Genomic DNA, 11,020 nt, shown 5'->3' with positions numbered 1-11,020 from the left:
GAAGTTCATATTTGATATTAGTTTAAAAATCAAAATGCATCAAGAGCTCCCAGTTTTACCCCAGAAACCAGGACCAAATACCAAAATGGTAGCATCTTGCTCTGCCCATCCTTACCCAGGTCATTAAACAGTCAGTGCCCACAGGGCTTGGCTTTGGGGACTTCAATATCCTGTCCCAGAAGAGCCTAGGGGACCGCTGGACTTGGGCCACCTGCTGTCCAGATTTTGCATCCAGGTGGGGACAGTACCTTGGCTGTCCCTATATTATTCTGCCCTGTGCCCTGCCTGGGAGCTATTTTTTCCCCATTTTTCCAGAGGCAAAACTAATGTGACTACACAGAAGAACATGACATTCCCTATTTTAATTTGCTTTTTGGGTGATTTTTAAAATAGATATCTGAACCAGACCAGCTTGACAAACTGCAACCAGTTTTAGGCAAGTGATAACTGTAAATTTGGGGCAGAGAAATATTACAGTATGTGGCCCTTCCCCATGGAACCAGAAAAAGACATTACTGGGTGGGAGGCGAAGTCAGTAAACTGTGTTCTCTTGACTTCACCCCAAAATAAAAGAGCAACCAAGGATCTCAGGGGCCCATCTTGCTGTGAAATCAGTGCATTTTGTCCAGGAAGGTTGGGATATAATCTTAGAATGTTAGGAAGCACATTCCATGATGGGAAACTGACAGTCATAGTGAGCCTATGTGTCTACTCTTTTCATACCCTTGATTGATTTCTTTAATCTTTAAAGGAACCATGTGGAGTAGGCATTTTCAGGTCAACTGTGCAGACACAGACAGGCATCTTTTCATGTTGAAGATTGCTCAGCTGTAGAACCAAATTTGGCCTACCCTTATTCCATTGTACTGCATGGTTTTCCAGGATTGAAGCATTCTTTGAAATCAATGGTCTAGCCCAGTTTGCTCAAGACCACCAGCAAGGCGAGGGCAGGGGCTAGGCTGGGCTTTCTGGAACTGGTGTCTTGGTCCAGTGCCCTCCAGGGGGATGGCCACACTCTGGGCCGCAGTGCTGCTTCCTCAGTCCCCTCTGTTCGTCACAACCTTCTGTGTGTTCTCTCTGCTACTGCGGGGTGGTACCCACAGAAGCAGCCGGCTTTAGCCAGGCCAAAAGACAGATGCCACGACCAAGTTAGGAAGCTTCATGACCGCCTCCTGCATCCAATCCTCAGAAAGGTCCTGTGCCATTCAGTTCCAGAAAGTTAGCTCTGTAGGAAACACGGATGTTTCCCAAAACAAGGCTTTTCTCCGGGTTCATTCAGCATGCGTCTGTTTACAATCTGTTTACAAGATCAGTGATTAAACACTAATGTGCTCACTCAGTGATTGATATTTACCTCTTAAGAATGAAGGATTCACTGTAGTGTTTTTAGTACAAATTTTTTTTTCTGTAAGCAACAATCCTGCAAATTGATAAGAGTCCCTTTTCATTAGACGGTGGGGCTGTGTGCTTAACACTGCGTGCAAAAGGCCTATAAACATGGAGTTAAAGTAATACACGGGCTGCCCGAAGCTCAGAGCCACAGAAATCAGGTCACCCCATGAGAAAGGGAATTTAGGACCCATCTCACCACTAAGTTAAGATTAAACCTGGCATCTTTCCTTTTGAAGTGGAGAGAAGGAAGCCCAGGGGCCCAAGGTGTTTTTAGCAGAGCGTTTGTGCAGTGCCACTCCCCTGGGTGGCTTGATTCGCCACCCGAGAATCAAGCACCTGGCTGATTCTGGGGTCTGCCTGCCTTGTCCTTGCTCCCCTCTCTAGAGACCGATGGGGCTACCTAAACGCCTACAGGCTGCACCGCATCTGTGCCCCTCACTGCCCAGCGCAGACCATCGGACCGTCTTCGGGCCGTTCATAATGTTCTGACACTTTGACGACTCCCCTGCCCTCTGCCAGGGCAGGCAACCCCCTCAAAGTGTGGAGCGAATTTCACCGACAATGGAAAAGTGCTGGGATAGGGCAGCACTTTACAGACCATGCAGGAGACACCCACAACATGCCTGCCTTCCCCGTGATTGCTGGGCACCTGCCACGCCGTCCCCCGCCCACTGAGTCCCTGCCACTGGCGTCCTCAGGGCTCTATCAGAGCCTGTTTGCAAGGGGGCTGGAGAGTCCCACCTTCTGGCCTGGAGGTGAGGGATTTAAAGCTAATGTTAGTTAGTTCAGGTGACCTGGATGTTGCAGGTGTGTTTTAGAAGAAAGAATCTGAGAGTGCAAATGATTTCCCCAGGATCACACGGCTGGATGGGAGAGGGGAGGACTGGAATATGCGTGGACGGGCTTTCCACTGCACTATATTCTTTCTCCAAGGACATTTGTGTGCTTATGGACTCCTATGTTACCAACTAACACCCGCTCCTGGCATCCCCCTCCGCGCCATGCCCACCTCCGGGTTAGGCATTGCTGTTGCTGGAAGGAGGAAACGGGGTCCACTCTGCACAACTCCAGGAGTGCCACTCGCCCTGTAGTCTGTGCACATGGTGCTCTTGTTCCAGCTTCTGTGCAAGTGCACCCTCCGTGGAAGCCCTGACCGGACCCCCAAATACGCCCACCCCACCACCTCCACCACATCCGTCTTCCTGAGAAAATTGCCTTAACTCGGCCTAGGTGGAAACGTGGGAGAAACATCTGAATTTTCAACCATACCAAATATGGGCAGAGGGCCCTTTCCTTGTACCTTTCACGCCTACCTTTGTGTATCTGCGGAAATGTTTACAGTGACAGATGCCAGCCATCCAAAAGGGCACCAGCCAGTGAAGAAACACTGTCCCAGGCTCAGGAATCACAAAGACCAACAAGTGAAAACGCACGGTCTCAGAAACGCATCCAGACCAATGCGTGAAGCTTTGCTCTCCAAGGCCTCCAGAACGATCAGGGCATTTCCTGTCCTGGTATTAAAGTCAGCAAGGTCTGGTGAAGCCATTTCTTCTCGATCTTATTGCTGAAGCACACGGAGCATTTATCAGGGAATCACACTGACCTTGTGCTCACTTAGACCAATGGTTAATTAACGAGTTATTTCAATATGTTTCTTAGTTATTCTACAATTTTCCTTGTAGATGGAAGATTCCTTGTAATCCTTTCCCCTCAACTAGAGTGTCACACAACTCAGGAAAATTTTTAACTCCAAAAAAAATACCATCTGTTTCCAAGAAGGAAGTTTTTATCTCCATCCAGAATTTCTCTCCACTTAACAGTTATAAGAAGGAGCAGCAACATGGATCTGTCTAAATATTTTGTTCAAGGCTTTTTGATGAAGGTATGTTTAGAGTAGCAGAAGATGTATTTTACTTTTCTAATAACATGTTTAAAAACCTTCTATTAGCAGAGACCAAATGGGCAAACAAAAAATCAAGACTTCGGTTTATAATTTAGTTCACATTTTTAATAAGCAATAAAACAAAAAGTAGGAAGGGATCTGTCGCATATCCACGCTCTGGGTTTGGCAAAAGCTGGGCATGAATGCTCGAGGTTAATGAGAGCGCATTGAGGTAGGGAGGGGAGGAATTGAACAATTGGAGAATGTCATTCAACCCTGGCAGAAAGTCAAACTCGTGTGGAGTTTGACTTGTGGAATACTCACCTGGCCAAAGCCACAGGGAGATGGTGTTTGTACACACACGCGCAGTGAAAGTTAATTCAGACGACCTGCCAGTTATTTTTAAAAAATGAAGTGGCCACAAATAATCCACCTGCTTTTATTTTTCAAATGTATTTTTCTTTTTGTGCGACACAGCCCCAAGATTCTCCACTCTGTTCCTTGAAGCTTAAAAGCCATTCCAGGCCTGGCGCGGTGGCTCACGCCTGTAATCCTAGCTCTCTGGGAGGCCGAGGCGGGCAGATTGTTTGAGCTCAGGAGTTCGAGACCAGCCTGAGCAAGAGCGAGACCCTGTCTCTACTAAAATTAGAAAGAAATTAATTGGGCAACTAAATATATAGAAAAAATTAGCCGGGCATGGTGGCACATGCCTGTAGTCCCAGCTACTTGGGAGGCTGAGGCAGGAGGATCGCTTGAGCCCAGGAGTTTGAGGTTGCTGTGACCTAGGATGACACCACGGCACTCTAGCCCGGGCAACACAGTGAGACTCTGTCTCAAAAAAAAAAAAAAAAAAAAGCCATTCCATTTCTGTCGCTGTGTCAACTCGAGAGAACTTTCTGGAGGATGAATTGCTGGAAGCGAGTCAGCTCGCAGCGGTGCTGTGACACTTCTCAAGGCAGTCGGGCACGTTTTGCAATCACTGTCATGTTTGGTCTTTGTTTTTTTACAACTTCTACTTTTTAAAATGTATTAGAGCAGACTTTCATTGTAGAAAATGTGGGAAATGTAGATAAGTATAAAGAAAAAAAGTCACCTGTATTCCTTCTACCCAGCGATAACCCTTCCAGTTCTCTCTCTTATTCTCAATACGTAATTTATATGTACAAATGCATGAATATGTATTTGTTTAATGAAAATGGGATCATACCCTACAAACTCTTATAACCTGTGTTTTTCACCTAATACGTTATAAACATCATTTCAGTTGATTAAATTTCTTCTACAACATCATTTTATGGTAGTTAGAGAGCCTTGCCCCCCCAACTGTTAGACATTTAAATTGATCTGTTTTTCATAATTAATATCATTTTTTCTGTTATTGCTATTGTTAATGTGGTTTTTGAATCCCCAAACTCCTGATACCTACATGCACGCAACACATACACAATCACATACCCTCTTATCAACTGCCCAGACCTGAGGATTGCCTTGTTTTAAGATTAACTCCATTAACTTGAGTTTCTGGGTCAAAGGGTCTGCTTTATATTTTTAATAATGATCGTTTTGATTTTATGTAATAGTTTATTTTAAACAGTAGTCATTACTAATAACATGTATTGTCATTATTGAGATTGAACATGAAACATAGATACAGATATTTATATATGGGTGTTCATTTTTTCCATGTCTTCTGCTTCTGTGTTTTGAGGTGCTGAAACTGTGACAGCTTTGAGAACATTTAGGGTGATTTATGCAGGCTTCTAGAAGGTTCTGGATTCTTGTTCAGGACACAGGGTAACATGACTGAATTATTTCTTTAAATCACTCAAGGAGGATCTGCTCAGCTTCCCTGCCTGAAGTGAATTTGAAGGCAGCCACTAATAAGAGCAAAAAGCCAAGTACTTCATCATAAAGTCCTTTGAATCTAGGCCACACCAGGTAAAATTCCCCAGAACCAAGCGTAAGGGTGAGTCCTGTCTCAGCAAACCTGGGGAAGAATTCGGAACGTTTCCCAACGTGGCCAAGAAAGTCTTCAGACTTCCTCAGTAGGTAGAACAATTAACACTATCAAAAGGCTGGCAAAACCAGCTGACCTGAAGTTTAGCTTGCTCCTTTCTGCATTCAGCCTTTTTTATTTCGCTGACACAACACTCCTGTCTTGTTCCGTCTTGGTTCCAGCCGGGAAGGAGCATTCCACACCCAGGAACTTTAACGGCATCCCTCAGTAAGATTAACACTGCTGCATGCCAGACAGGCAGATCATCTGGGGAAAATAAACTTAACGGCAGCAAATCCACCTGGGTGAAGCACACCTGCTCTTCGCAAGGAAAACCTGCAGCAGAGATAAAAGCCAGCCATGTGGACAGCCCAGAAAAAGTCTCTTGCCAGCAGCTACTTGGGGCCTTAAAAATTTCATATTGCTTGACACCAGCATTCTCCTTGGAATCATGTTAAGAAAATAATCAAACCATCTCTCAAAAGTCATACAAATATATTTACTAAACCATTATTTATATTAATGAAACATGGTGGTAGTGGGGGAAAAGATTTACTCTCCAAGAACAATAAAATGATTAAGTAACTACTGTATATCTGTTCACTAAATACAGGATTATGAAGGCATTAAAAGATTTTAAAATGATTTAGTTTGAAATATATAAAATTGTGCATAGAGTATTAGCATAACTACATAAAACCAAAACTACAAGATACAAATAAATTCTTAAATGCATAAAAATACACACACCAGTATATTTACACCAGTTATTTTGAGTGGTAGGACTAGGGGTACATATGGTTTTTCTGACTCCCTGCCCCCCCCAGCTTAAATGCTGAGTTTACATTTTAACTTTCTAATAAAAAGAGCAATGTATTTTGTTTAAAAGAAAATCATTCAGCAATTATTTCTAACATCAACTGTATTTAAATACAATGGTAGAACATTTTTTTAATGAACCAATCTTGCAAATCCTATTTAAAGGATACAAAGAATAAAGCCATATTCAAATAGATTCCACACGAGTTCAGCTTAGAGAAGCCCCAACAATTCTGTAAATGGAAAAAGCCCGGAAGGAATGAGATTGAAGGGGTGAAAGAGACCACAAATGCAGAATGAGCAGAGGATGGAGGCAGAGACACAGGGGCCTGGAGAGGTGAAATTAAGGGACAATATCACACAGGAAGTGTCGGCTTCAGGATTCAGATGGTTTCCTCATTGGTGAGAAAGGGACAGCAACATTCACTCCAAAAGTCGTCTGTCTCGCATGAACAAAGAATTTTGGGTAAGCGCTTTTGCACAAAGTCTCGGTGAGCACTCAGGAAATGGTACGTCATAAAAGTGCATTTTCTCTGCAGGGGTGCCCGGCATCAAATGAGACATTGTCCCAATTCCAAAGTAAGAGGGACAAGGTCCTGGTGAACATCAAATAAAATCAGGAATGCTGGAGGAAGACTCACAGCCTCCCTGATCCGAACAAGTGATGGAGAGCCTGCATTTGCATATCCCTGTTTGGAAAATTACAAGGAGCTTTTATTCTCGCACACCTAAGATGCAGCAGGGCATGGCCTTGTAAACAGATCAGCTTAGCAGCAAGACAATCTTTCTGAGTGGTGTGGCACATTTTCATAAGAACAGATGCTACGTCGGTGGGGAAGAACCAGCCCGCTAAGGAATCGTAGCTGTGGGGTAGATTCATCAGCCAGCATGAACCCAACAGGCTTGGGGTGTTGGTTTTGGTCTTTGCACTGCATTCAGATGGGGCCTGTGCAGTGTTACAATTGATGATTGAAAAGGACAAGAAGGCAGGACATTCACCGGTGGAATGATGTGAGTGGAAAGATGAAGCGGCTTGGCTGGACTGATTTTTTTTCCACCTGAACCGAATGTAGACTCACTCTGAATTTCCACTCTAATTAAAATTGTGAACTCGGTCCTGTGGGATAATGAAAGGCAAAAAGCTGATACTTTAAATAAGGAGCCTGGCTGCTTGGGAATATTATATTAAGTAGTTATAGGTTGTGGAAATAGGATGAAAAAATTTTGCACTGGCAACGCCCGATGTTGAGAAGCTTGTAAACAAACAGAAATGTGCACGTTCCACTGGTATGACCCTCGCAGCTGGTATCATGGCACCATGCGGCAAAACCCCAGTAAGCTCTCGGATCTAGTGATTCCACCTCTGCAACTGTATGCTGGGGAGGTGAATTCGTAGAAGGAAAAAGCTGTATACACAAACATACTAATTGAACCATTGGTTCTAACAGCAGAAACTAGAAATAGCCTGAATGCCCCATAGCAGGGGATGGGTTTTCAAATGATGGTCCATCACTTACTTGATCTATTAGGCATCTACTGAAATAATTGTGAAAACTTTGAGAAATAAGATGATTGGGGAGGGGAAGGGGAGCCATAAAACCAAATACCATAAAGACTCGAAAGGGAATAAGAAAAGATGATAATGTCTGTGTTGAAATTAGGGGTATTGTGAGTCTTTCCTTTTCTTTCTGAAAATTACTTTCATTGTTGCTGCATCATTTCATCAATGGACACAACTGAGAGCAGTTTTTTCAGTGATGATGTGGATAATATTTCATGATATGACTTAGTATTTTAAAACGACTTCAGCCAAACTAGTTTGGATATGTTGAAAAGCACAAAGAGTTAATATACAGGGTGAGTATTGCTATTTTAGATTTTTTTTTTTTTTTTTTTTTACATAAGCTTCTAAAAATGATACCCGCTGGTGACCAGAATGGGCAGGGAGATTGCAAGCCAAGTCCTTCTGGCCTAGCGTTGACCTTGATGAAAGTAGTCAGGCCTCCTTCATTGAAGTTCAAAACAAAACCACTCATAACCCCATTTTAAAGAGCAAAACCACAAGCCACAGGCTTCAGTCATTGCTGGGGGATGCTTCCATTTCTTGTTTCCTATTGATAAGTTGCAGCGAGGTCTCCGTTAATCAGGCGTGAAAGTGGAAACCGGCTGCCTCTTGGGTTTAAAGAAACTTAGGGAGAGAGGGACTCGGAAGAAAATGACTCTAGAGTAACTCTCACTCTTCCTGTTTGGGTGGATTCTGCAGCACTGGGGCAATGGTGGAGAGCTCTGGACGTTGAGTGCATTAGAAGCTAAGCCCAGGGCAGCAAGGCCAGGCAGGGACCTATTTATAGTCAGAATAGGAGAGGGGTCTACTGGGAAATTGGGGCTCAAGCCAGTATTGCTGGATAAATGGCACGAATAAAAACAATTTGTGAAGTTTACACCGGGCATCTGGGTGTCAGGAGGAAAGCCAGATCCCATTCTGAAGCAGGAAGCCAAGTAGTTTTCCTTCACCCTCTGAATAAATTTAATGTGCATATATTGCTGATCTACAGCCACCTGCAAAAGAGTGGTGTGTTGTGGAAGGCACGTGGGCTTCAAAGTGAATGGAGATGGGTTTACGTCCTGCCTCTGCTGTTCACCCGCCGTGGGGCTGTGGAGAGAGCACGTTGTCTCTCTACACCTCAGCTCCATCCAGTGAGCCCAAAATAAAAAGGAGGGTGTGATTGCCCTAAACCACTAACTGGCACGGCGCAAATGCCCAGTGAATAGTGTCTGCTCTCTTAGTAGCAGTGGTGATGACAGGGTGGGATCGTTATCACATGAAGTGTATGCTACAAATATATACGTGTACACAGATGCTCCTCGACTTATGATGGGCTTATGTCCTGATAAACCTATTGTAAACTGAAAATATTGTAAGTCAAAAATGCATTTGATACGCCTGACCTACTGAACATCATAGCTTAGCCTAGCCTACCGTAAACATGCTCAGAACACTTATGTTAACCTACAGTTGGGCATACAAAGACTGTTTTATAATAAAGTACTGGGTATCTGATGTCATTTATTGAAAACTATATTGAGAGTGAAAAACAGTGGTTGTAGGGGTACTTGAAGTACAGTTTCTACTGAATGTGTATCAATTTCCCACCATTGTAAAGTTGAAAAATCATAAATCACCGTAAGTTAGGGACTATCTATATATACGTGTGTATAAATGCACACGTGTATATGAACACTATATGTGTATATATGTGATGCATATTTACATACATCATGTATTGTACATATGCATGTGTGTACATACATGTACATACATATGTAGATACATATCATGACAGATGGTGAGAAATAGCCTTGGCCTTATAATACACTAAAATAGGGATTACAGGAATTATGCCACCTACTTGATCATCTGTCTAGGAATTTTCCACAGAATTGGCCAAAGAAGTAAAATTAATGTCTGGCAGGGGAAGATGGTCCACAGGGATTGGCAGCATCTGACTGGGTGGGCTGTTATTCTGGGGCCTCAGTTCATCTTCAAGTGACCTAGAGAACTTTTGGTAAAGTCGATTAGGACCTTGTGCATTGTGAGGCCTCCCATAGACTCAAGATACAAATTCCTTTATAGAAGGGACTGTGGAGGGGTTTACTTTAAACTTTGAATTTCCAGAATACAGCACTTGGCATGTTTGTTGAATGAATGGATGAATGCATAAAGACTTGGTCTGTGTGACTTAGGGAGCTCCTTGACTTGGGGGAATCCTCATCGCCCCTTGCAAAGCTCCCCCCGGCCTCACTTACCAGCCTGACGCAAGACGCACGTGGCCATCAGTCAGCACAGCGGCCCTAGACAGCACACGGAGGCGGGCAGCAGCAGATCCTCCCTTGGTTCTTGTTGATATTTTGGACATCACCTTGGCTGACGAGACTCCAATGTCTTCTGCGCCCTGATTTAACTTCCACTTTCACCAAATACTTAAAGCTTAGCTAGAGTCAAACGCATAAAGTCACCTCTCTGCTCAGCCGAGACCTTAAAACGGTGCATCCTATCGAAACAGTTATTCTCAGCTTATGGAAGGAGCGGTGGCCTTGGTGCAGACGCTGCATGACCTTGAAATCAAACAGCCCAATACGCTGCATGACCTTGAAATCAAACAGCCCTGGTGAGAATCGCAGCTCTACGAACCAGGAGCTGCAGGGACCACGGCAAACTAAGAGAACTCTTAGTTTCCATTTCCATAAAATGGGAGGAGGGCAGCCTGGCGGGATTGAGGTCACATTAAAAATAAGACATAATGTTGTAGCCTGCTTAGCACATCCTTCTCACAATGATGGAAATTATTTTCATGAACATAAAGCCTAGCCACCAAGAATCATTCTTTTTTCCAATGGTTACTTATTAAGCCTACTATGTGATGGGGCAGTTCAAGGCATCGTGGCCAAGTTGCGAGGAGAGCAGACAGATTTCATAGGGTTTATATTATAGGGGGTGAAGAGGAAGAAATAGACACAATGTGTCCAATGGGATTAAGCGTTGTGGAGAAAAGTAGAGGGTACAGGGGAGGGGGAGAAGTGACACCGTGAAGGTCACCTCATCAGGGAGAGGTAACGTGAGCAGAGAGCAGAAAGCAGTGAGGAAGACAGACATGCCGAAGAAAAGCATTTCAGCAGACGGGACAGCAAGTATAAAGACCTTGAGTCGGGAGTGTGGTCGGCATGTTTGAGGAACTCAGGAAGTCTAAAGTGGCTTCTAGTGGATAAGGAGAAAGTGCTAGGTCATGAGATCAGAGAGTCAGCTGGAGAACAGATTATAAGAGAACTATGGTAACAAATTGGGACTTTATTCAGTGAGATGAGAAGCTGTATCAGTTAGCTTTTGCTGTGTAACAAGTAATCCTGAAACAGTGGCTTAAAGTAACAAACTT

Source organism: Propithecus coquereli, unplaced genomic scaffold, assembly GCF_000956105.1.
Source record: "Propithecus coquereli isolate 6110/MARCELLA unplaced genomic scaffold, Pcoq_1.0 Scaffold165, whole genome shotgun sequence".
In the NCBI taxonomy this organism is placed as follows: Eukaryota; Metazoa; Chordata; class Mammalia; order Primates; family Indriidae; genus Propithecus; species Propithecus coquereli.
Note: the sequence above shows the minus strand (reverse complement) of the source record.